At 46.1% G+C, this 25,000-nt stretch overlaps 1 protein-coding gene across 1 annotated transcript in view; it reads right to left on the bottom strand.

Moving 5' to 3' along the window:
- LOC139760601 (uncharacterized) overlaps positions 1 to 25,000 on the bottom strand; it is a 165,899-nt gene that overhangs the window by 52,922 nt on the left and 87,977 nt on the right. The window lies entirely within an intron of this gene.

Below are 25,000 nucleotides of genomic sequence, written 5' to 3'. Positions count from 1 at the left end.
ACACACGCGTCGTAACGATGGGGGTTTATAGATTATATTTACACGAAACGCGTCCTTAAGTAACGTGTTTATAACTCTAAAGAGACCTTTTCAACAAAAGCTTAAAAAAAAAAAAAATAATGATGGAAAAGCAGAACTTGCTTATAATTACATGAACCTGTGAGACGATTTACGAAAACGAACACTTCGAGTATTACGCGAGCACGACGCGACAGTACGACTATTGAACGCGACAGTACTAAATATGCGGCCCTTGAGGTCGACGCTACGACTTCTGAGCAGGACAGTACTTGCTATATGGCCCTTGAGGACAACGGTACGACCTTTTGGGCACGACGGTACGACCCGTGGCTTTGATGATCTCTGGGGGTCTGGTCACAAAGGTCAGACGATCATAGCCAAGGGTCATACAATATCGTGTTCAAAGGGCCGTGCCGTCGTGTTCAAAGGGTCGTACCGTTGTGCTCAGAGGGTCGAGCCGTCGTGTTCAATGCATTCAATCATCGTGTTCAAAGGGTCGTACCGTCGCGTTCAAGGAGTCGTACCGTCCTGCTGAAGGGGTCGTATCGTTCTGCCCAAGGGCTTGGCATCCAACAAGGAGAGAAGAGCCTGGATTTGAACAGGACCTCTTCCTCCCTCCCCTCCGTCAGATCTCCCGCCATGTTAAGGGGCTCCATGTGCCGTGCCTACGGAGGTCCCACCGACAAGGGACGTAAAGACAAGATTTTCGACTCTCAAGTGGATGAGCCTGAAACATACTCTTGCCCCGACGTCCTCATAAGGCGAGTGGGTGAATCATTGTACATACGTGACAGTGTCTGTAAATGTGAACCTCTGTGTATGTATGTATGTATGTTTGTATGTATGTATGTATATTGTATATTCATGTATGTATGTATATATGAACTTCTCAGCAATATATTCATAAATGTATATATATGTATGATCCACGCTCACATCTTGGCGTGGAACCCAAGCCGTCGTACTTTTATTCAGCCAGGCTGTTGGAGTCAGCGAAGGGTAGGCTTAAGTATCCACCACATTCCAGCTGGTCTGATACATTTTACAGATCCGTATATAAACCTTTTCTATATCCCTTCATGGAACAGTCCACAGAGGTGTCTGCCATGGCTGGAGGCAGAGCATTAAATAATTTTGATACCCGGATGCTGTAGTGGTTTTATTTTACGGTATTTCTTTTTCTCTAAGGTAACTGTGATGGCAAAGGCAACTGAAGCCTTAACCAAGGTCATCTCATTAACGCTATCTATCTATCTATCTATCTATCTGTCAATCTATCTATCTATGCACGAAGTTTTTATGGGGTTCCCGCAGCGCTCAAGCAACTGACCACGTCCAAAAGGTGAGGGCACATGTAAAAGTGCGTAGTGATGATGCGTGCGTGTTCGTGTGGGGAAAGCGAGGGGAGGGACTGAACAGTAAGTGTTCACAGAGTCTTCACTTGCGGTAGTTCCATCGTGGACATGAAGGGCCTTGTGATGTACTGAATCGGCATCTGTAGTTTCGGAGTGATGGGTGATGTCCAGTGTGTGGACGGGAAAGTGTGACTCGTATATGTCTGGGGAGTGTAGTTTTCAGTTGGGTGTACGTCTGGCAGGGGTGGTGTTTAAGACTTGATGTGGAAAGGCGGTCGTTTACAGCAAGTCGTTTCATTTCGGATGCGTTTGTTTTGTCAGTGTTATGTTATCGGGGGTTGGGGGGGATTTGTGGATATCTGTTACTGGAAAATGAAGCAAGGATAAGCTTTTTTTTTCACCTTCTGCTTGAGGGTTGGTGGTTAGTCATGGAGTGGTTTGGATGTAAGGGGGTGTAATGCTACTGCAAAGGAGGTGAATGCCAAATATGTTGAGATGAGATTGTACGGTGAGGATCTATGTTTTAATGTATAGGTGTTGAGTGCGCGTGATGAAAAACATTCATATAAAGATGCGCTCAGATGTTCGAATATAAACAAAGGACAAAGAAATGAAATATTAACATATAAAAAAACTAATATACTGCCATAACATACCTTTAGCAATATACGAGCGGTCTCACATGTCAATATACCAAAGTACAGAATATTTCGCGGGACCAAAAGTAACCTCGCTACAAATATGAACCCCGTTCTCCAAAATTTTACGAACAAACGTAATACAACAAATATGAAAAAAAATATAATCCTTCTCTAATCACCTTTATATAAGAACTTTTCTGGGATTACATAGCGTATATCTAATATTTATAGGACCTCTTTTTTTTTAATTAATATAATATATCAGATCTAACAGAGAGTTTGTATCAAATAATGGATTAAAAAAAAGCTACACTCCTGGTATATATGTTTACCATTAAATATTATTAATCTTTCCCAATTAAAAAGCCTTGTTATGTATAACGTTTAACGACTCGTGTGTGTGTGTGTGTGTGTGTGTGTGTGTGTGTGTGTGCGTGTGTGTGTGTGTGTGTGTGTGTGTGTGTGTGTGTGTGTGTGCGTGCGGCTGGTGCCAGGGCCAGGCACTCCAGCACCTAGCCAGTAGGCCTTAAAATAGCATCGTCCTTATTAAACCTGATATGACCGTCTGTTTAAACGTCTCTCCTAGCCACGGCCTCTCCTGGGTCTCTCTCCTTCTCTCTCTCTCTCTCTCTCTCTCTCTCTCTCTCTCTCTCTCTCTCTCTCTCTCTCTCTCTCCTCTCTCTCTCTCTCTCTCTCTCTCGGCCTATCTTCGTCAGTCCTTCTTTCAATGTCTTTTACTGAAGGATTCTTCTCGCTCAGGTCATACTTCATCAACTAATACTTACTTAAAGAGAAACCTACATAGATCAGGTTTGCAATAATACTTACTTAAAGAGAAACCTACTTAGGTCAGGCCAACCCTTAACCTAACCTCACTGGAACCTTGACCTTATCAAACTCGACCTTGTTAAACTCCCGTCTATGTTAAATACTTGACTTCTGTTAAGCCCTTGACCTTATCAAACTCGACCTTGTTAAACTCCCGTCCATGTTAAACACTTGACCTTTGCTAAGCCCTTGACCTTATTGAACCCTAGTCCTAATACAGCTCTTGACCTTATAAAACCTTTGATCCCCTTGACCTTCACCTCACTCAGCAGCGTTTAATGCATCCTCCTCCTCCATGCCAAGTGTCGTCAACCCGTCTAGAACTGACACAAGTAACACAAGGTTAAAAAGGAAAAAAAAGGGAAAAAAAATTTTACCGCCCTTTTCTCTTCCACTAATCTCTTTGTTCGTATTAACAATAACGATGCAAAGGTTTATTATCAGTAAAAGAAAATTGGAAAAAAAAAAAGGATGGTTTCCAGTAAATTTCATCCAATGGCCAACTTGCTAATTGTTGTTACATAAACATTCTGTACGTTTTCGTGTGCTTGGAGTGTGGTAATATCTGGAACTGTACACTGAGGATTATTTTCAAATAGATTTTGATTACATTTGGTTCTACGATTTGCCAATGTAATTCAAGAATTCCTTGACCAATTTTGATCACATTTGGCTGTACGATTTGCCAATGTAATTCAAGAATTCCTTGACCAATTTTGATCACATTCGGCTGTAAGACATGCAGGTGCGACTCGTTAATTCTCAAGACTGATTTTGATTACATTTGATCATAACATTTGCAACTGTAACTCAAGAATTATACGACCGATTTTCACCGCCTTTGGCTGTGATATAGTCACCTGAAACTCAGGGGAAATTTTGAACGATTTTGGTCACATTAAGTTATGCAGGTGTGACTAAGGATTCTCTGACTGATTTTGATCATATTTTTCATTCCATAGACGTTTAAAAAAAAACGGCCCTGAGGTAGCCCCGTCCCCTTGGAAGGCGTTCTCACACGTTAAAAAAAAATGTCGCAGAAGGCGATATTAGTCTACGGCAAAGAATGATAAACTAAGATCGTAAGAAAAGGTAAGGTAAGGTAAGGTAACATGAAGTAAGGTAAGTTACTGTAGGGTACTGTTAGGATGATGAGGAAAAGTTAGGTAAGACAAGGTAAGGTAATGTAAGGTATGATAAGGTAAGGTAAGGTATGGTAAGGTAATGTAAGGTATGATAAGGTAAGGTAAGGTATGGTAAGGTAATGTAAGGTAAGGTAAGGTAAGGTAACCTCTGGGATAATTCTTCTTCTGTACCCGTTTATACATGTCAATGTATCAGTAAACTAGACTTTGATGTATGATGTATTACACCGTAAACATCATCAAACACGTACCGGAGAATCTCGTATAATAAACACCAGCAAAATCTGCCTCCTAACACGCTATATCTATGACATATTTCAGATCCATTTCTACAATTCTGTGAGGGTCAAAGGCACATTAAAAGATATGCCTTTTTACGTGGCTATCATTTGGGTTTAGGTCAACCAATCCAGAACCTGCTCCTCCAATCCCATCCATCTATCCCTTCAAGCTAACCTCTCCATCTCTCGATCTATCCATCGCCTCTTCCCCATCCTATACCCTTTACCCAACCACCCCTCCTCCACCGCTAACTTTCCACTGCCCCCACCACCTCCTCCTCCTCCCACTATCACCCCAATCCCCCCTACCCACCCTGACCCTCCACCACTCACCCTTCTAAAAAAAAAAAAAACCCTTAGCCTGATAATCTAGGCTGATGCTTCTACATCTTCCTGAGACAACTTCCTCTTCGTTCACTCCTCCACCACACCCAGCTCTCTCTCTCTCTCTCTCTCTCTCTCTCTCTCTCTCTCTCTCTCTCTCTCTCTCTCTCTCTCTCCCCTCCACCTCCTCTACCCCAACGCCCCTTTTCCAAGAAAAGTCTACCCCCATCCCCCAGCCGCCCAGGGCTTCTCCCCACCCCTCCCTTCCTAAGTCCTCCTCCTCCTCCTCCTCCACCCACGCCAGAGGGACGTAACCCATCACATACGATACGAAAATCTTCTTGAAATTCCACCTTTTACATTCTGAAGGTCAGGTGTCTGTGGTGTGGGGGTGGTGGCTCTTTCCTCACACTCTATTGATAGAGACGAGTGTTTCAGGGATTGGATATATATCATTTTCTGCTATAGCTTTTCATGTTCGGTATATTACGTTCCTGTATCATCCAAACTAGACTTCAGTAAGGCTTCTATTACGTTAAGTGTTAGTGTAACTTTGTCCTTTACGACTTTTTTTTTTTTTACAAGCCTCATTACGTCGACGCCTTCCCTTTCGTCGGGCGAGAGCTGAGCAGCACCAACCATACTCCCACACACCCTGCAGCGCCTCCTGCCGAAGGAATGTGCAGGTACAGACAACGAGCGGCACAGCGTCGCTCTCTCTCTCTCTCTCTCTCTCTCTCTCTCTCTCTCTCTCTCTCTCTCTCTCTCTCTCTCCTTCCTTGTGCATATATTGAAGAATGCATATCATCCATACACACGAGGGCGCCCCCCACCGGAGGTAATCGCTCCCCAGCACCTGTTTAGGAGCCACTGTGTAAAAGCATTGATTAGATATAAACAAGGGGCCATTTACGACGTCGTTATATCAATTTTTCGCTGTAAAATTTCGTTATGGGATAATGAATTTTCCATCCCATAAGTACACTGCGAGCGAGCGAGGAGGAAGAAGAAGAAAAAAAAACAACAACTTAGAAACCTAATTTGCATAAAGAAATGAAAAGATCCTTGGAAGGAAGATGGGGGGAGGAGGAGGAGGAGGAGGAGGAGGGCTTGCTGCTAGGGGAAGAGAGGGGAAGGAGAGAGGCGGGGGATTGAAGGAATAAGGGACGTCATATCTTTCTCTTTTTTTTTTTTTGCAATATCGCAAAACATAAATAGCGAGGTAAAGGAAGGCGCCATTAACTTCCCAATTAACGAGGGTTGTTAACAGTTAACTAAAGAGGGAGAGAGTGAGAAAGGATTCTTTTTTTCCATCTTATCTCCTCGAGGAAAAATGAGAGAGAGAGAGAGAGAGAGAGAGAGAGAGAGAGAGAGAGAGAGAGAGAGAGAGAGAGAGAGAGAGTGTGTGTGTGTGTGTGTGTGTGTGTGTTAGTGTGTGTGTGTGTAGTGTGTGTGTGTGTGTGTGTGTGTGTGTGTGTGTGTGTGTGTGTGTGTGTGTGTGTGTGTATGGGTGTGTGTGTTTGTGTGTGTGTGTCTGTGTGTGTTTGTGTGTGTGTGTGTGTGAGTGTGTGTATGTGTGTGTGTGTGTGTGTGTGTGTGTGTGTGTGTGTGTGTGTGTGTGTGTGAGTGTGTGTGTGTGTGTGAGAGTGTGAGTGTGTGTGTGTTAGTGTGTGTGTGTTAGTGTGTGAGTGTGTGTGTGTGTGTGTGTGAGTGTATGTGTGTGTCTGTGTGTGTGTGTGTGTGTAAGGCTTCTCCCCTCCCGCCCATCCCCAGTTCCTCTCCGCTGGCCACTCTTCGTGAAACGGTTTATGCCTTATATTGATACCTGGGGACCTGCCACACTACCCTTCCTTCCTCCCTTTTCCCACAGCTTCTCGTTACTCACCCTTTCCCCCTTCACCTCCTGCTCCCTTCCCTTACTGTTCGCAGTGTTTCCCCTCTTACTCGCCACAAACGCCTCTCTCCCCTCACCTCTCCCGTTACTATATCCCTCACCTAACTCTCCCTTCATAGTGGTTATAAATGTCATCCTCTCTCTCTCTCTCTCTCTCTCTCTCTCTCTCTCTCTCTCTCTCTCTCTCTCTCTCTCTCTCTCTCTCCCTGACCTCACATTTTTCGTTGTCTGGTCTGAGTGCCGTCTCTCTCTCTCTCTCTCTCTCTCTCTCTCTCTCTCTCTCTCTCTCTCTCTCTCTCATCTCCTGCCCATCTCTCCTCCCCATCCCATCCAACTTCAATTCTTATTTCTACATTTGCACTTCTTTTGTTACCATCTCCTCCACTCTATACCCTCCTAATCACCCCCATTTTCACTTCTACACCTTTACCCTTAACTAAGGCCGGGCCCCCTTCTCTCCCTTACCCTCCACACCCCCTTCCTCCCACCCTGGGATAAGCTGTAGTGATGGTGGGGACGGCAGTGGGTGGGGAGGTGGGGGTAGGCGGTACATTTAGAATTGCAAATGGTTGCTGGCATTCATTGGTGCAAATCACATAAGAAGATATTGTTTTCCTGTTTCCAGGCCTGGATACGGCGGCTTCCTGATTTGGCTTCAGAGTTTTCCTGTTTCCAGTGGAAAACGGTGTGAGGGGAGGAGGTGGTGGTGGGGGAGAAGTGAGGTCTCGATCACATGGTTAAGAGGAGAGGTCGGGGGGTGTGGGGAGGTCTCGATTCACTGGGGGAAGGAGGGGGGGGGGGAGTAGAGGATTTTCTCGATTCTCTGGGGGGAAGGGAAGGATGAGGCAGGGTCTCGATTCACTGGGGGAAGACCTTGGAGTGGGGAAGGGAAGGGTTGGGTTTCGATTCACTTGGGGGAGGAGGGGGGGGGGGGGGGGGAGTGGAATTCTGATTCATTAGGTGAGGTGGGAAATGGGGTTTGGATTCAATGGGGTAAGGGGGAAAAGGAGAAGGCGTATGATGAGGGGGAAGGGTAGGGGGTGGAAATCATTTCAGGGAATCTTCTATGTAAATCAAGCGATCCCGTAACTTCTTCATTTTGTAGAGGAGGAAAAAGTTTGGGAAATCTGCTTTTTTTCTGGGAAAAACTGTTCTCAAAATGATGCATTATAATTATCTTACGTTACCATCCAAGCAATGGAATTTCACATATTACTCTCCTAATAGATAATTTGCTGTCTTGATATACACTTCAATATTATACTATTAGTAATCGGTCAGGACGTAAAAACGAGAAAAACACGCGTAAAAAAAATGTAAATCCTCTTTTGTAGATAGAGTCAAACAGCAGATACGCAAACAAAAATACAAAGACGAGAAATGAATTCATAGAGATAAATTCAAATCTGGATAGGAGGGGGAAAAAAAATTGAATAAATCCAGCGGCTTATACGAACGCTATGCCATACGACCTCATCCCTTCGCAGCTGGTCCATTTTAGCTCATCTCCCAGCTGGGCCTTAAGCACCAGCTGCGCCGCTTCAGCTGGGTAAAACTTGCGACTGTTGTTAACCCACCTGCTGGTACATGGTACCTGCATGGCTAGCTGGCCCAGAGAGGGAGGGTTTCCGTGAACCTTTTCAACACGACGCGGTACAGCCCCTGTGCACGACGGTACGACCCTTGGGGGATAAGACTGGTCTGGCCATCCTATTCCACGAGTCGTATACCATCGTGCCCAATGGTCGTACCTTCTTGCTGAAGGGTCACATGCCACCGTGCTTATGGGTCCACACGTCGTGATCAACGGATCTCACCGTCGTGTTCGAGGATCGGACCGTCGTGTTCGAGCATCGTACAGTCGTGTTCGAGGATCGGACCGTCGTGTTCGAGCATCGTAGCGTCCTGTTCGAGGATCGGACCGTCGTGTTCGAGCATCGTAGCGTCCTGTTCGAGGATCGGACCGTCGTGTTCGAGCATCGTACCGTCGTGTTCGAGGATCGTAGCGTCCTGTTCGAGGATCGGACCGTCGTGTTCGAGCATCGTACCGTCTTGCTCAAGGGGTTTGATTGAGGATCCCCCCAAGCATGGAGCTCCTGCAGGACCGACGCAACAGCAGAGGAACCTCCTTCCTTACAATACGCGAACCTAATCCCTGACGCAACTCATACACGAGCCCCTCCTTCGGATAAGTCCTGGCCTTCGCAAACCCCATCCTGCAATATTCACACAGCCGTCACCACAGTCTCTCTCTCTCTCTCTCTCTCTCTCTCTCTCTCTCTCTCTCTCTCTCTCTCTCTCTCTCTCTCTCTCCTGCGAAAGCCTCATCTCCTTACCCGTTCCTCTCCTCTCACACTTCGACTTCTATCCATATTTTCTACACAGCAAACAATAATAAAAAAAAACCCTCAAACTTATATCAGTTTCCCAACTCGTACATCTCTTGGTAAACTGGGATGTAAAACTGGGATCTTCGTCTTTAGCATTTCATAATTTTAATACTCATTCAACGAGTAAATTCATTTACGTTTCCACCAGTGTCTCTTAAGGCCTCAGGCTTTGACTATCATCTTCCCATCTAAACAATCTGTCACTGTTTTCCCCCCATCAGACCTCCTTCAGTACCTCACCCTTATGCTCTTATCTCCCTGAGGTATGAGTCAACGATGATGTGAAACCAAAATTAAGCTGGGAGACTCCAAAGAGCAAGCCGTTGCTAAGTAGGTAATCAATGGGGAACTAAACAGATTCCAAGGTGATGCTACACAAAATGCGACGTGCGATGAGTTGAGAACACGACATTTCCTACTCCATTCTTGTTTCCTTATCTTCCCCAGGGCCTAGGAGAAGAAAAAATCTAACTGGCTTAGGGGTTACAGACATTAATTACAGCCTCTCAGAAAATGCATCTATAATCAAAGTAACAACAGCCCCTCTCGAAATGCATTTAGAATCACTCGTAATTCCAGCCCCACTTATAATGCATTGAGAATCAAAGTCAGTATCTAATTCCCTAAGAATAATCTTACTCGTAAATCCCTCGGTACATATGCTCACTTTATACTGAGGAGTTAGAGGAGATTAGCAGCAGCAGCAGCAGCAGCAGCAGAGAGAGAGAGAGAGAGAGAGAGAGAGAGAGAGAGAGAGAGAGAGAGAGAGAGAGAGAGAGAGAGAGAGAGCAACAAGGAGCGCTGGTCAGAGGTCCACCCATAAATCATAGTGTGTGAGGCAGAATTTGTAGCTAAGGTTATATTGTTCCCGGAGGTCGTGATACGTTGTGAGTAATGCCCAAACTTGGGCTACCCGCCTCTCGCCCGGCTGGCTGGCTCTCTCTCTCTCTCTCTCTCTCTCTCTCTCTCTCTCTCTCTCTCTCTCTCTCTCTCTCTCTCTCTCACATACTCACAACAACACTGGCTAACACGTTACTCACACAACTCGCTCTTCGTACCCCTAGATTTTCTGCGGCGAGCGCTCCGCGCTTCCCCTATGTATTCATCTTTTGGGCACAATCTCATACGCACTCTCTCTCTCTCTCTCTCTCTCTCTCTCTCTCTCTCTCTCTCTCTCTCTCTCTCTCTGTATCTATCTATCTATCTATCTATTCTGAAAAGAGGAAGATAAAGAATATATCTAACGAAACCTCCTTCGATGAAAACCCTCAAAGAAAACTACAAAAATAAACCATAAATACATATAACACTCACTGAAAACACGCACAACCCTACGAAAAAAAAAACCCACACGAAACCTCTTTCGTTAAGGCTCAGCGGGAACCCCAGGAGGCGGGGGAAAAAAAAAGCCCAGGGCTTGGCAACTGGTCAGCTCCTGAGACAGGTTCGTGAAACTGGCATTAAAACTTGTGTGGAGTCGGTGGCTGGCTTCTATAAAAGCAGGCCAGGCCCGCCGCCTTCCCTCCCACCTCACCCACCCCCCTCTCACGAGGCCAATTGGTGCACTCCTCCCCAACTTTTCCCCTTCTGATCAGCCTCTGCTCGGGGGGAAATTACCTCCCTCCATGCTCGATTGTCAGAAAAGTTGTCACTCTTGCTTTTTTTTTTTTCTTTCCCCCTTTGTGTGTGTGTGTGTGTGTGTGTGTGTGTGTGTGTGTGAGCCCTAGAAAATGCACTTAATTTCTGTATTTTCCCCAAGATGTCAACACAAAAGCATTTGTTTTGGAGAGTCTCACATTCCTGGAGGTGACCTTATCATATATATATATATATAATATATATATATATATATATATATATATATATATATATATATATATGTATACATACATACATATATATACCCCTTCCACTAAAGGAGATCCTGAAACTTCAAGGCTGCCCTACTTCCAGTGGCAGGGAAACACGTGCCTTAAAACTATCATTCAGAAGGAAAACATAACCAAAAATTTTGAGACTAACTGAAATCAATGCAAGCAAACCATTACAAGAAATCATCAAGCATTTCATCCTTAACAAGTGCACTACTTCGGCTACTTATTTTGCAAAGTATCACAACTTTGCTTACTGAAATGGTTCACTTGTCGTGTATACCTTGATGATACGTCATCCAATTCCCGTTGTTCAACTGCTGTAAACCCCACCTACCATGCGAACTGCCCGAATCATACATCCTTCTGTCCAATCCACGTTTAGACTTTCTTACCATGTAAACTACACTGTATTTCGACCATTGAGGCCCCCAGTCCGTGGACCTTCTGTGCACTACGTATCCTCTTCTGCGCACCGCCCGCAGGAGAGGTAGGCGTGCACGACACACTATCTGCTCTTGAGGCAAAAAAAAAAATCAAAATCACTGACGGCTGTACACTCGAGGCTCGTCCACTGACGTCTATACGACCCAATATTCGTCTACCGATTGACTCCACGCCCTCAGCAGCGGGAAGGGGTGTGGTGGGGGTGTTCAGGGAGGCCCACCACTACTGGTAACACGGAGAGAAGGACCGCCTGCCATGGCACCGGTTTCAGACGAGCCACTACGTCAGCGGTGTTTTGGTAGCCCCGTCGGCCTTGTCGCCATCACTCGTGCGGCCGGTGACCCCCTGCAGGAGGGAGGGAGGGAGGGAGAGCCCTGCCTCCCTCCCACGCCACCGTCAATGGACCGTCTGCTGCTGTCTGCTGCTCCTGCTTCTCTATAGAGGGGGATGGGGGGAAATGTAGGTCCTACCACCGTCAGCAGAATGTCTGCTGCTTCTGCTGTTGTTGGTTGAGAGAGAGAGGGACGCGCCTCTCCTCTGCTTTCAGTGGGTTGTCCTGTCGGTTCCGTTTCAGCTGTTGCTGCCGCTGCTGCTGCCGCTGCTTGAGGCTCGGGTTCTTCACCTGATCATGTGTTCAGCTGTCGCAACAGCTTCTCGTACTGTTCGATCGCGGTTCTACAGCTCCCTGACAAGTATTTCCACCTCGGTACGACCCTCTCTCTTTCTACCCTCCTCCTATACGAAATGCATGACTATCATTCAACTCACCGTTTATCCATCTTGTGAAATGAGGCTCCCTAGACGGCATCCTTCGCCCTCTGGCTCTCTCTCTCCCTCACCCTCCAGTGACCTCCAGCCCTCCCCTCTTTCCCTTAAATCACGGGAAAATCTCACCCTCGTCCACACTCCGTCCTCTAACTACCTCTTCCAACCCTCGCTTCCCACCGCCGCACAGCCTTTCTTGGCCATTCCGAGTTCTCGGGACCAGCCCGTATCCATTCCTCTCTCTCTCTCTCTCTCTCTCTCTCTCTCTCTCTCTCTCTCTCTCTCTCTCTCTCTCTCCTCCCCTGGCGACGCACAAAGAGGCGACGTGACGTTGTGCTCCTAGAGGGAGGCTCGCCCGGCGACAGGTAGGAATTGATGAGGGGGCAAGGGTAGCTCTCCACCTCTGATGCTGGGGAGACACTCTACACACTCTCCCTCCTCCCTCCTCCCCCACCTCTGCCTCTCCCTCTCTCACTTTCTTCGTTTTCCATCCTTCCTTCTCTCACTTCTTCCCTCCTTCCTTCTCTCTCTCTCTCTCTCTCTCTCTCTCTCTCTCTCTCTCTCTCTCTCTCTCTCTCTCTCTCTCCATCCCTCTTCTCTATTTCTCTCACTCTGGATATATCAGTAATGGAAATGAAGGAGATAAGAGGTATTAATGATGTCTCATATCACGAAGCAGCTTAGTCATAGGCCACATCCCTTTTTAATTTTTGTTCTTCTATTGCATTTCATCATGCTGAAACGTGATTACATTGGTCGTGGTGATGACAAGACCAGCTGACATCAATTAAACAGTTGGGGAAGGGGGGATGTGGGGGAGATATTAGCCACAATCAAGCAAAGAAAAAAATCAATAGTGACAGGAAATTCTGAGATGGCACCGCAGGGCTGGGGACTTGGTCTCACCATATTTTGTTACCTATGTCATTTCCGTGTACCATCTGACTATCATGTTCACCCACAACATGACTCTTCATATGACTCTTGTGTTCGATCTCTTTCACACGGGTCTAAGTTATCATCCTGTCCTCCTCTTCCTCCCCCTCTCTTTATTCCTCTAATCATCACGTCCTTACTAATCACCTTCTTCGTTTCCATCACCATCAGCACCATCATCTATACGCCCACCATCACTATGGTCTCTGGTCCATCTCCACTATTCCGTCTGGTCCATCTCCACTATTATATCATCTCCATCGCCAACATAAAACTCTTTCACCATCACTACTTCTCCTCTCCTACCTACATCCCCACCACCACCATCAACACTCCATTTCTTCAACCCCCGCCCTACCCAACACTCATACACATTACCATCATTATCTGCAATACCTCCCACCGCCTCAACCACCCTCCCTTCCTCGACCATCACCACCACCACCACCACCGACCCACACCATCACAACAAAGTGTCAACATTTCCCCCTCTGCCTTAATCATATGAGGGGGAGACCGACCGACTCCCCCCCCCCCGACATAAACCCCCCTCTCTCACCCCAAAATCCTTCCCACCCTCCCAGGGAGCCTCGTTCTGTCTTCCTCTTCCCTCTTCCGGAGTATCTTCGAACCACCAGGGTGAGAGTCTCTCTCTCTCGGAAAGTGAAATGAGGGAAGGGAATGACAGAATCTCTCTCTCACTCTCTAATATATATATATATATATATATATATATATATATATATATATATATATATATATATATATATATATATATATATATATATATATATATATATATCTAAATTATTCAAACGAAAAGACGACAGGCAGAGAGTCCCAACAGACAGACACAAAGACAGATCAACAGACATCTAACCTTTTATGGAGGATGTCATAATATAAACAAACAAAGCGGTCAGAAGGGATTCAACCCTAATTTCTTCCCGGAGAGGGAGGAGAGAGAGAGGAGAGAGAGAGCAACAAGGAGCGCTGGTCAGAGGTCCACCCATAAATCATAGTGTGTGAGGCAAAAATTGTAGCTAAGGTTATATTGTTCCCGGAGGTGTGATTAGCGTTGTGAGTAATGCCCAAACTTGGGTACCCGCCTCTCGCCCGGCTGCGGCTGCTCTCTCTCTTCTCTCTTCTCTCTCTCTCTCTCTCTTTTCTCTCTCTCTCTCTCTCCTCTCTCTCTTTCACATACTCACAACACTGGCCAACACGTTACTCACACAACTCGCTCTTCGTACCTCTGGATTTTCTGCGGCGAGCGCTACGAGCTGCCCCTATCTATTTATCTTTTGGGCACAATCTCATACGCACTCTCTCTCTCTCTCTCTCTCTCTCTCTCTCTCTCTCTCTCTCTCTCTGTATCTATCTATCTATCTATCTATTCTGAAAAGAGGAAGATAAAGAATATATCTAACGAAACCTCCTTCGATGAAAACCCTCAAAGAAAACTACAAAAATAAACCATAAATACATATAACACTCACTGAAAACACGCACAACCCTACGAAAAAAAAACCCCACACGAAACCTCTTTCGTTAAGGCTCAGCGGGAACCCCAGGAGGCGGGGGAAAAAAAAAGCCCAGGGCTTGGCAACTGGTCAGCTCCTGAGACAGGTTCGTGAAACTGGCATTAAAACTTGTGTGGAGTCGGTGGCTGGCTTCTATAAAAGCAGGCCAGGCCCGCCGCCTTCCCTCCCACCTCACCCACCCCCATCTCACGAGGCCAATTGGTGCACTCCTCCCCAACTTTTCCCCTTCTGATCAGCCTCTGCTCGGGGGAATTACCTCCCTCCATGCTCGATTGTCAGAAAAGTTGTCACTCTTGTTTTTTTTTTTCTTTCCCCCTTTGTGTGTGTGTGTGTGTGTGTGTGTGTGTGTGTGTGTGTGTGTGTGTGTGAGCCCTAGAAAATGCACTTAATTTCTGTATTTTCCACACGATGTCAAAACAAAAGCTTTGTTTTGGAGAGTTCCACATTCCTGGAGGTGACCTTATCATATATATATATATATATATATATATATATATATATATATATATATATATATATATATATATATGTATACATACATACATATATATACCCCTTCCACTAAAGGAGATCCTAAAACTTCAACGCTGCCCTACTTCCAGTGGCAGGGAAACACGTGCCTTAAAACTATCATTCAGAAGGAACACAAACAAAAATTTGAGACTTAACTGAAACCAATGCAAGTAAACCATTACAAGAAATCATCAAGCATTTCACCCTTAACAAGTGCACTACTTCAGCTACTTATTTTGCAAAGTATCACAACTTTCCTTATTGAAATGGTTCACTTGTCGTGTATACCTTGATGATACGTCATCCAATCACCGTTGTTCGACTGCTGTAAACCTCACCTACCATGCGAATTGCCCGAATTATACATCCTTCTGCCCAATCCACGTTGAGACTTTCTTACCATGTAAACTACACTGTATTTCGACCATTGAGGCCCCCAGTTCGTGGACCTTCTGTGCACTACGTATCCTCTTCTGCGTCACCGCCCACAGGAGAGGTAGGCGTGCACGACACACTATCTGCTCTTGAGGCAAAAAAAAAAATCAAAATCACTGACGGCTGTACACCCGAGGCTCGTCCACTGACGTCTATACGACCCAATATTCGTCTACCGATTGACTCCATGCCCTCAGCAGCGGGAAGGAGGGTGGTGGGGGTGTTCAGGGAGGCCCACCACTACTGGTAACACGGAGAGAAGGACCGCCTGCCATGGCACCGGTTTCAGACGAGCCACTACGTCAGCGGTGTTTTGGTAGCCCCGTCGGCCTTGTCGCCATCACTCGTGCGGCCGGTGACCCCCTGCAGGAGGGAGGGAGGGAGGGAGAGAGCCCTGCCTCCCTCCCACGCCACCGTCAATGGACCGTCTGCTGCTGTCTGCTGCTCCTGCTTCTCTATAGAGGGGGATGGGGGGAAATGTAGGTCCTACCACCGTCAGCAGAATGTCTGCTGCTTCTGCTGTTGTTGGTTGAGAGAGAGAGGGACGCGCCTCTCCTCTGCTTTCAGTGGGTTTTCCTGTCGGTTCCGTTTCAGCTGTTGCTCTTGCTGCTGCTGCCGCTGCTTGAGGCTCGGGTTCTTCACCTGCATGTGTTCAGCTGTCGCAACAGCTTCTCGTACTGTTCGATCGCGGTTCTACAGCTCCCTGACAAGTATTTCCACCTCGGTACGACCCTCTCTCTTTCTACCCTCCTCCTATACGAAATGCATGACTATCATTCAACTCACCGTTTATCCATCTTGTGAAATGAGGCTCCCTAGACGGCATCCTTCGCCCTCTGGCTCTCTCTCTCCCTCACCCTCCAGTGACCTCCAGCCCTCCCCTCTTTCCCTTAAATCACGGGAAAATCTCACCCTCGTCCACACTCCGTCCTCTAACTACCTCTTCCAACCCTCGCTTCCCACCGCCGCACAGCCTTTCTTGGCCATTCCGAGTTCTCGGGACCAGCCCGTATCCATTCCTCTCTCTCTCTCTCTCTCTCTCTCTCTCTCTCTCTCTCTCTCTCTCTCTCTCTCTCTCTCCCCTGGCGACGCACAAAGAGGCAACGTGACGTTGTGCTCCTAGAGGGAGGCTCGCCCGGCGACAGGTAGGAATTGATGAGGGGGCAAGGGTAGCTCTCCACCTCTGATGCTGGGGAGACACTCTACACACTCTCCCTCCTCCCTCCTCCTCCTCCTCCCCCACCTCTGCCTCTCCCTCTCTCACTTTCTTCGTTTTCCATCCTTCCTTCTCTCACTTCTTCCCTCCTTCCTTCTCTCTCTCTCTCTCTCTCTCTCTCTCTCTCTCTCTCTCTCTCTCTCTCTCTCTCTCTCTCTCTCCATCCCTCTTCTCTATTTCTCTCACTCTGGATATATCAGTAATGGAAATGAAGGAGATAAGAGGTATTAATGATGTCTCATATCACGAAGCAGCTTAGTCATAGGCCACATCCCTTTTTAATTTTTGTTCTTCTATTGCATTTCATCATGCTGAAACGTGATTACATTGGTCGTGGTGATGACAAGACCAGCTGACATCAATTAAACAGTTGGGGAAGGGGGGATGTGGGGGAGATATTAGCCACAATCAAGCAAAGAAAAAAATCAATAGTGACAGGAAATTCTGAGATGGCACCGCAGGGCTGGGGACTTGGTCTCACCATATTTTGTTACCTATGTCATTTCCGTGTACCATCTGACTATCATGTTCACCCACAACATGACTCTTCATATGACTCTTGTGTTCGATCTCTTTCACACGGGTCTAAGTTATCATCCTGTCCTCCTCTTCCTCCTCCTCTCTTTATTCCTCTAATCATCACGTCCTTACTGATCACCTTCTTCGTTTCCATCACCATCAGCACCATCATCTATACGCCCACCATCACCATGGTCTCTGGTCCATCTCCACTATTCCATCTGGTCCATCTCCACTATTATATCATCTCCATCGCCAACATAAAACTCTTTCACCATCACTACTTCTCCTCCCCTACCTACATCCCTACCACCACCATCAACACTCCATTTCTTCAACCCCCGCCCTACCCAACACTCATACACATTACCATCATTATCTGCAATACCTCCCACCACCTCAACCACCCTCCCTTCCTCGACCATCACCACCACCACCACCGACCCACACCATCACAACAAAGTGTCAACATTTCCCCCTCTGCCTTAATCATATGAGGGGGAGACCGACCGACTCCCCCCCCCCCGACATAAACCCCCCTCTCTCACCCCAAAATCCTTCCCACCCTCCCAGGGAGCCTCGTTCTGTCTTCCTCTTCCCTCTTCCGGAGTATCTTCGAACCACCAGGGTGAGAGTCTCTCTCTCTCGGAAAGTGAAATGAGGGAAGGGAATGACAGAATCTCTCTCTCACTCTCTAATATATATATATATATATATATATATATATATATATATATATATATATATATATATATATATATATATATATATATATATATATATATATATATATATATATATATATATATATATATATCTCAATTATTCAAACGAAAAGACTGACAGGCAGAGAGTCTAACAGACAGACACAAAGACAGATCAACAGACCATCTAAACCTTTTATGGAGGATGTCATAATATAAACAAACAAAGCGGTCAGAAGGGATTCAAACCTCTAATTCTTCCCATCCCAACACCTTATGTAAAACCACATTGTTTAATTCTCTCAAAATATAATCAAACCTGGAAACAAGGCGTGACTGCATATGGTGGTAGAATGTTTCGCATGTTATTCTTTAAAATAAGTTACTTATGTATGTACTAGACGTGGTAATGTCCAGTTATACGTTCACTTGCAATCTGACAAGGTTATCTAACTGCATTATAATGGTAGAGGTTATGTAACCTAGGAAAGGAAATACCATACGAAAAATAATTATACGTCTCGCAATCACACGAAAAAAAATAAAAGGGTTAAATCCCATGTATTTTTTTTTGTGTGTGTGCGGTATATCATAATTTCTCTTAATTTTCTGTACATCTACAAGTGGAGGAGAGAGAGAGAGAGAGAGAGGTTAAAGCTAATGGAAGGAAAATGAGACATACACAGAGAGACAGGGAACTAAATGAGACAAAGAGACTGGCGTTTGAACATGAAAATATACTGATACAAGGCTACCCAAAGCGAATGTGTTAGAGAGAGAGAGAGAGAGAGAGAGAGAGAGAGAGAGAGAGAGAGAGAGAGAGAGAATCATACTTTTCAAGGTTAACTAATAACATTTGAGCACATTCATTACACATTCAATCACGAATTTTATCCTTACCACGAATTCAATTTGCAAACAAAATCGTATCATCCCGACGCATATATATATATATATATATATATATATATATATATATATATATATATATATATATATATATATATATATAACCGACGACCGCAAGTGGCTTGTGCTACAACACTGGTACACCGCGATTTACGTAACTATTCGTACCTGTGTTTTGCATCTCCTTTACCGGGGCTAGCCAGCAGCCCTCGCGCCCGGCCCGACACCCTTCACCTATCCACCACAATACCTGCCACCTGCACGATGCACGGCCAGGTAAAACCCTCCGATACGCCCTGGGGTTCGTTGTATACACACCTTCGTCCACGTCTCTGTTTTACGTAACTCTGCCCACGGGTCTTGGTTCCACGTCTTTGTCTGTTTGTCTGTCTTTATTTTTTTTCTCTCCAGCTGTTTACCTGCTTACCTCCCTTTTATCTCTTCTCTCTCTCTCTCTCTCTCTCTCTCTCTCTCTCTCTCTCTCTCTCTCTCTCTCTCTCTCCTTCCCTTTTCACTTCGGCCCCTCTCTTTCTCTCTTTCCTCTTCACATTCTCTCTCATCCTCACCGAGCCCCAAACACCCCCCCCCCCTCCTCCGCCTAAATTCTCATCTATACCCAAAATTCTCTTTTCCTTTTCACTCCATCCCCCTTCCCACCACCCATCTCACTATCTCTGTCTCTCTTCCCCCTTCTATCTCTATCTCTCCCCCCAGCTCTTCCTCCGTGTTACTACAAGGATAATCAGACTGGGTTTATTACAAGGTTGTGAGGCCTGCTGCTAGGGGTGAGGGTAAGGGTGGGGGAATGGGGGGCGGGCGGCCCCCCCTTGCCCCAACACAGGCACAGGGGGGGCCTCCTCCCCCACTCGGGTTGGGGGCCAGGCTGGGTGGGGTGCCCACCACCACCTGTCATCCACAGGTAACAGACACATCTGTTGTGTTTTATGCACTGATTTTTGAGGACCTTTTCCCTAACTGGAGCCCAGAGAGAGAGAGAGAGCGAGAGCGAGAGCGAGAGAGAGAGAGAGAGAGATTTAATTAAGGATATTTGCACAGACGGGCTGGTGGCGGTGGTAAGCAGGAGAAGAGAAAACGCGATGAGTATAATTTTACCGGTAAGACAAGAGGCTGGCTGCCTTGCACTGTGGGGAGAGTCATGGCTTCTGCTTCGTTGTACATTGAATTACTTACTGGTATATACACAAAACTGCCCCAGGATCCCTTCTCCAGGAGCTCCTACAGCGCCAAGGCTGCGCTACTTTCAGTAGCAGGGAAATGCTAGAGCCCTTTGCAATTTCGTTGAAGAGATTGCACTCCTAATGACACAGCCTCGTCGGAGGCGACTTTTCGTTCACGTTGTAACCTCGTGCAGGCGGATCCCCGTAACACCTGTACATCTTCATTCAATCATACCTGTACGCTGTTTCTCGCTTGAGCGAGGTAGCGTCCGGACGAGGCAAAAGAACCTCAAAGGTCTCGGTGATGGGAGGCGAGCACAGTGGTCGTACCAGGAGCTCCTTGGTGACGGGAACAGAGCTGGTGGTAATGGCTGGTGCTGCCACGGAGGGAGGGAGGGAGGGAATGGGGGAGAGCAGGGCGCCCCTCCCTCTCCTCACAGCTCGTACCGTGCAGCAAGCCATACATCACCCATTCCACGCTAAAGTTAATCTAACTTTTCACCAGCGGTGTACCTCCCCCGCAGGACGCCGCCCGCACGACTTGCTCTCTACGTCTGGTTTTTATAAACCGCAGTTGCGTTCTGGGTTAATGGTGGACTGACTTTCGACGGAATACGGTACTACGTCTGTCTGTGTGATCACTGCTCGTGTTTGCCGCGTGTATGTGTTATGGGGAGGGAGTTTAATACCTATGTTGCTCCCCGAGTTCGTATATATATATATATACATATATATATATATATATATATATACTTACACACACCACGTCTTAACCTTATAAATATGAGCACATATGTGCGTACCTTAGCTTACGCCAGGTACCCGGTCAATGATGTCTCTGGCAGACCCCTCAACGTAGATGATGAACAGCTGGGTCGGCAGTGGGACGGTTGGGCCCCATTCAAGGCACGAACTCGAGGGCCCCCCCCCCCTGTTAAGACTGGTGGGCGAGCGAGTCGAACAACTCACCTCTACAATACAGAGACGAGTGAGAGACAGAGAGATAAAGAGACGTGTTATCACATAGTCAACAACCTGAATCGTCTGTTGTACAACCTCCAAATTACAACCACAGCGACATACCACAAGCATGACCATAGGTTTTCAGACCGCTACGTGTAAACTCAACTCCCGTACAAAGCCACCCCGTGCTTAATGTCATCACAGAGAAGCATCACTTTACGTCAGGAAAAAAGAAAAAAAAAAAAGATTTTAACTCAGCGAGCAAAAATTAGGTCACCTCTTGAATTGATAGGCAATATAGCCTCTCTCCAAAAAGCGGTACTTCCACCTCTAAGGCGGGGAGGTCGTAAGGACGATTATACCCCGCGTGAGATACTCCCAATTCAGCCTTGCCGTCTGGCGCAGTATAGAGGGCACTTAACACGATAATGTGTGTTGTACCGGCAGTCCCTCTGCTCCCCAATTACTGCTGTAAGTACCATGAAAGACAGACTTGCAAGTACATGAACGGAGCAGGATCGATCCCCCCCCCTTGTAACAAGACTCGATGCAATACGTAATTATGGGCCTTACAATGACCTACAATATGGCCCTAAATTGGACCTGCTACACATGAATATAACAAAGGATGTCTCAAAATTATTATCCTTCCTAGTCATAACCCTCTTAAGGCTGTTACTCTTAAGTATAGTCAAGAGAGATAATTACCTAATGGCCTAATACTCATCTTACATAAATATGTACGATAACATAATTAACCAATACACTGGATCCGACTTCGACGTAACAATGGATTGGCTTCAACATACTACGAACGCTTATGGTAGGTAGATACAGTTTGAAACTCGGTTTAACTAAACCCTCCCGATATTCGAGGAGATATTGTTATGCATAAAATGTTGATACTGCGTAAAATACAAACTCCCTACTTCCCTCCGCGCCCCTGCCCATCTAAAAGGAGAACAAAAAGAAAATAATATAAAGGCAGAATGTTAAGCGAGAAGACCCAGCTACCTAAACTAGACAACTTCCAAGAGCGACGCTTGGAAATTTAATGAACCTTTCCAGCAGTGTAGACACGAAGGAAAATGCCAAACGGGGTCTAAAAATGGGGTTTCCAGCCTCTCCGAGACCTCTGACAAGCAGACTAATTTTCCAGACCGTTACTCTCGTGTCCGCCACAACTCATCTTTCCCCCGTTCCAGGACCATCCAGAGAGGCTCAAGGAGGGGAGCCGTACAAAGGCCTGCCATCACCAAAGGTCTCCTAATCAGTGTATGGCGGTCTGGAACGCTCTAACTGGAGCCTTCACTGAAGGAGCCTGGAAAGAGGAGATTCACCGTCCCCTACCAGACCAGGGGAGTTCCAGGCATCATAGTTATCAATGAGGCGCTTAAACCTGGAACTCGCTTCAGACCAAGAGCACAGTGATAAAGGTTACGCGTTCCAGCCGTAATGGTGACAATACTTCAACACACACATCAAGCATATTAATAATGATAATCAAGGAGCCTGGAATAATGTCGCGTGTAATCCGATTCTCGGCACGTACTGGATTACCAGGCTGACAGAATAATGGAAATTTATCCCATTCCAAGACCAGCCCGGAATGCAGCAGCCAGCCTGGAATACTGGGGTTCATGGGGTCGTTCCAGGGCAGCCAGGCGCCGTCAAGAGACTGAGGTTTTACCCCACTGGAAAAGACGTATTTAATGAAATTCAAGAAGCTCTTTTACGAGTCTTCTACTTTTTTTTTTCATGATTTAATGTCGAGATGATTTTGGTTTGCGAATACATGACTAAGGTTAGGGAAACCCTGGTGTCTGGAATACAAAGGATTCGAATGACCCACCAAGTCTAGAGGTATCAAGGTATGTCGCCGTCTTGAAAACAATGTCTGGATTATGAAGTTACACGTCTGAGAGAGAGAGAGAGAGAGAGAGAGAGAGAGAGAGAGAGAGAGAGAGAGAGAGAGAGAGAGAGAGAGAGAGCTTTGAATAATGAGGACTTCTTTTTTCTTTCTTCATCTCGAGACCTGAATGTATTTTTCATTAAATACGACGACTAATGAGCCCCCTAAGTTCACTTCAGACTCGTGAATGATTACATAAGCTGGTTTAAAAAGGCTATGTTTCTAGCCACTTGAGCAGACAAAGATAATAATTATCTTAATTTCATTCCTCCTAAACCACTACTTCTCTTCGTCTTCCACCTCCCCACAGTCTCCTCTCTTTCCTCCTCCTCCTCCTCCTACACATTATCCCTATTATCTGCTCCTCCTCTATTTCTCCGGCCTCTCTAATCTCCTCCACCTTCTTCTCCTCCTCCTTACACAGTTCTCCAGCATTCGTTCCTCTTCTACTCTTCCCATACACCTCTTTCAACCATTCTCCTTTTTCTCCTCACTTTAGGCTCTCCCCATATGACTGTTTTCCCCTTGCTTCACATTATTTCCCACCCCCTTCCCATTTTCTCATCTTCTACTCGTCTTAAATCTATCCCGTTGATTCTCTCCTCTCCTGTTTCGGGTACTTTTTCCTCTTTGTCTCCACACTCCCCCATACCATCAAAAAAAAAAAAAAGGAATAAAGGTCTTTCACATATTCCCTAATTACTTTGGTTAGATTCATATTTTTCCTTTACCCTTAAGGCATAAAGGAAAAAAAAAAACAGTGCGCATAAAGAAAAAAAAAATCGTAGAGAACTCTATTCACTGACATCTAAACTTGGAGTTTTTGGCTAAAGTTATTTACCTGAGAGAGAGAGAGAGAGAGAGAGAGAGAGAGAGAGAGAGAGAGAGAGAGAGAGAGAGAGAGGAGTTTCACCATCCGGACATCAAACATTCACAACATTTCCAATAGCAGGAGGAGATTTTGTAAATTTCATGAAATTTTAGAATGAAAACACAAAAAGAATCTCCTCTGTCGTAATGAAAGGAGGTAATTCTTTTGCTCTTGACATATCTAGACTGGCTGTTTGTCGGTTTCTGTGAGGACATGAAGAAGACAGGCAAAGCGGTTCACACTCAAGAATCACCAGACTTCATAACTGGACTTCCCTTTCATGACAGTATCGGACTCTGTGGCTGGACTATTCATGGACACATCAGGACCTGATGAACTACGTAGACTACTAATGAGAACAAGAGTTCAATGACTGGGATCCCTCTCTTTAGCAGGAGTGTGTTACCCTTGAGCATGACAGCAGAACACTTGAACACGACAGGAAACACGTCTCTTAGGTGTGATGGCATGACATCTGACCTGGCCCTTACGCTGGGTCAGATCAAAGACCAGGAAGACGTACCTAAGGGTCGTCAGACGTTGAGGAAAGATCATATATGAAAGAAGGGAGGCGACAGGACAGAACCCCAAGGAACACCACTGCTGCCGTCGCTCCCTCAACGCCCATCACAATGAAACTACGGGAGAGACAGAAGTGTCGATGAGAACAGAGAGAAGCAGAAAAGCCAAAGGAAAGAAGGGGGTCGGTAAGGGGAGACTTCAGCCTCACCCACCCACATGCCTTGCAGATGTTGAAGGCCATGATAGAATCCGCACCGAAGACCCGTGAAAGAGGAGGACCAGAGGTGGTTCATAGAGGAACGAAGACCATCCTGCGGACCCTTGCACCAAGAAAGCCGTATTAGTGGTGTGAAAGAAGGGGATGAGATTCCAAGTATTTAGGAAGAAACACTGAAGATTAACTCCATAAAAAATTCCCCGGGGATTCTAATATGGAAACTGTGGATACGGGAGATAATACGACGATAATAATTACAACTGATGCCTTTGCAATAAACAACAGGCGGAATACATTAAGCAGCACATATCAACAAAGGCAAAAACTATGTGCACCAGACCGGAATATAATGAAAAACTTCACTGAAACTAAGGCGAAATGGACAGAGTTAGGGTTGCAAGTGGATGGAAATTAGATGCTTCACTCCAACGGGTATAAGAACCCTAGGAACATTCGCATGGCAAGGGAGAGTATGGGAGAAATGTGACCACGGAACCTGAAGATGGAACCAACCACGAAATGAGCAACATATGCTATACATAGATGGAGCCAGAGAAGTACGCCTCACGGAGACTGCTAGCTCATTACCCTACGATCACTGT

The sequence above is a fragment of the Panulirus ornatus genome, chromosome 37 (assembly GCF_036320965.1).
Source record: "Panulirus ornatus isolate Po-2019 chromosome 37, ASM3632096v1, whole genome shotgun sequence".
In the NCBI taxonomy this organism is placed as follows: domain Eukaryota; kingdom Metazoa; phylum Arthropoda; class Malacostraca; order Decapoda; family Palinuridae; genus Panulirus; species Panulirus ornatus.
Note: the sequence above shows the minus strand (reverse complement) of the source record. Positions and strands in the feature narration are given on the sequence as shown.